We start from the raw sequence: 3117 nt of genomic DNA, 5'->3' as shown, positions 1-3117 counted from the left end.
ACAAAGAAATCCATCTGTTTTTGATTAAGATAGCTTACATTAAGGTACCTGGGGCCACAGATATCTAACGCCACCTAAATGTCCTTGTGCAATTTTATGGGATGCTACTGTAATTTTTTAGGGCTTAATCGTTGAGCCAGTGTGCAGACTGAGTGGTTGGGCTTCTCATTTACATTTGGAGGAAGGACGACTTGTCCCAGCCTGCAGTGTGCCGAGTGAGTTGCAATATCCCCTTAACCCTTGAAAGAGGGAAGGGAGGAAATGATGGAATCCATGCAGTGACAGATCCACATCGCCTGATCCAGCTTTTTTCAAGGCCTGCCTGCCTCCAATTCTTTTTACTGGGGTTCAGGAAGCCCCTGCCAAGCAGTCCCTGCACCTCAAGAAGGAGCATATAAGGGTGCAGGTACTCTCCAGGTGAGTCCTTCAGTTTCTGGAGTAGAATCTCACTTCCCTTCAGCAGAGATGGGAGCACAATTTGAGCTGTAGTTGAATGAGAGGCTACAGCACCCTGCCATTAAAGGGGCCCTAGACCCAATAGCGCTTTCATGACTGCAGCACTGCAAATATCAGCTTTTGGCAAAACTGAATTATTTTTGTTAACCGAAGTGGGGCGAAGGTTGCTGGAGTTTGTGTATTTTGAAGGCCGGTGGTAACAGGAATTGGAGAAACTTCCCAGGAATGTTTTGGTCTGGAATGACATTAGAATCTTACTTTCAAATTAACCCTTTGATTTTCAGCCTGGCTGGCCAAATAGATCCCCTGGATTTGGATCATTCCGCACTCAGCAGCACTTTTTGACCTTTGATCCACATCTCTGTCAGTCTCTTTCCATGTACTACTCTTTCCATGTCCCTTACATCTGAACAAGTGTCTTGTTCTTATGGACAATAATGGCAGCTAAGAGATGATTCCATTGTGCTACACAGTCAACCCTGGACCTAAGGAAATAATTGCATTTTGGTGTCTGCAGCAGTCATGAGAGTCTTACCCTACCCCAGTGTCACTGGGATGGGATGGACACTGTTTTCATTATTACTTGGCATGCATGTCTTTGTTTACCAATGCTGAGTATGCAGCCTCTGATAAAGCTGATTAATTACTACTCACTGTTTGCTGTTGGAGGCTTCTCTGTCCCTGTGTTCAAAATTCACCCTTTATTGTTGTGGTGACTGACTACTGAATTTTTGAAACATAAGGAAACATATTTTAATAAATTTAAAGTAAAATTAGTGCTTAAGAAAGCAGTATCACCAATGCCCTAAGGTTCAAAATCATGATTCAGACCCCTAAAATCATGAGATTGTAGACCTATGTTGTTTTTGGGCTGTCTTTTAATTTTTGACTACCCCTGCCCCCTCCCTGCCTGCCTTTCTGTGGTGTGCGCAGGGCTGGCTCTACCATTTTGCTGCCCTAACCAAAAAAAAAAAAAAAAAGACTCTCAGACTGCTGCCTGAACTGCTGAAGCAAAAAAAAAAAGGCCACCCAAACTGCCGCTCGGACTGTGCTGCCCCAAAAATGGATGGAATGCCGCCCCTTAGCATGTGCCACCCCAGGCACGTGCTTCCTCCGCTGGTGCCTGGAGCCGGCCCTGGGGGTGTGTGTGAGACAAATAGTGCTGCCAATGCTCCCAAATTTATTAAGGTGATTTTGCCCCCCTGCTGCAGCATCTCTTAGCCCCCCATGTCTACCCATCCCCAGCCCACCAGTTCTGTTCTCTCAGCCTCACCTCTACTCCTTCTGCCTCTCCTGGGGCTCTGCACCCCTCTACCCTGTTCCAGACCTGGGACAACTGCATCAGGGTCCCCTCTGCCCCAGGCTGGGGGCAACAGCTCCAGGGCCTCTTCACCCTCCTTTGCCCTTCCCCAGATGGAGAGTTGTGGGAGGGGGAGGCAGAGCAGAGTAAGCAGGGCTGGATTAACTTTTTGTGGGTTTGGCACCAAACATATTTGTGGGCCTCCCCTGGGGAACGATTGTAAAAGACAGGAGAGTGACACAGAAATTGTCTTTGACACAGCACACAGCAGCACAGGTTTCATTAACAATAGCTACACAAAGTGGTTGGGTTGAGTCAGTTACTCACATTAATACTTGCTATGTAATACACAAATTACTTATCTGAAGCAAGACTAGTATGAAGAATGATGCTGTAAATAAAACTTATGAAAGTTTTCTTCAGATTTTTTGACGTGTCTTTGCTGCAGCAAATATTTCAATTAAACTAGAGAAGTCTACAGTGTTTACCATCTCCAATTCAATGGATAACAGAGTAAGACTGTTAAGTCTTTCTTGAACCATTGTAGCACGTAAAGCACTTTTTATCCTTTTTTAAATGCGAAGAAGACCTTTCACCACTGTCGTTTGAGACTGATAGTGTCGGGTAAATGCATAGTGCAACAAAGGCATTTAGAAAGACTGTTTGCAAATTATGCGTGTTCATTATGGTCACCATTTGCAGTGGTGTAGGCAGAGCTTGTGATAATGGCTTGGTGGCAAGCAGCTTTACAAGTGAGCTCCACTGTACCCATTCTTCAAAGACCTCATCACTGAGGTCACTTGAATAGAGTTCAATTAATCTCCTGAGAGACTCTTTAACAGCAATACTGTCAAGGTCACCTGTTAAAAAACAGAAATGATTGTTTATTTCTGAATATGCATGAATTCTTCTGTTGAGATGGCTGACAAGTGAATCAATTATGATCTAGAATGATTCAAGTTTGAACTTCTCGTCCCCTGTCAGCACAACAGCAGGTTCTTCACTATCATCAGCCGTACGCTTTGGATGATGTTGCCGCTTTACCTGACTATTCATGGTATTCTTCAAAACTCTTCCCTTGTGCTGCCACAAACTCAGATATCAGAGGGGTAGCCGTGTTAGTCTGGATCTGTAAAAGCAGCAGAGAATCCTGTGGCACCTTATAGACTAACAGACATTTTGGAGAGTGAGCGTCCACTCACGCCCCTTCTCTACCTACGCTACATTGATGACATCTTCATCATCTGGACCCATGGGAAGGAGACTCTAGAAAAATTCCACCACGATTTCAACAACTTCCACCCCACCATCAACCTCAGCCTGGACCAATCTACACGGGAGGTCCACTTTCTAGACACCAC

This window comes from Chelonoidis abingdonii, chromosome 1 (assembly GCF_003597395.2).
Source record: "Chelonoidis abingdonii isolate Lonesome George chromosome 1, CheloAbing_2.0, whole genome shotgun sequence".
Classification (NCBI taxonomy): domain Eukaryota; kingdom Metazoa; phylum Chordata; order Testudines; family Testudinidae; genus Chelonoidis; species Chelonoidis abingdonii.
The sequence above is the reverse complement of the archived record's forward strand: the minus strand, read 5'-3'. Positions refer to the sequence as shown.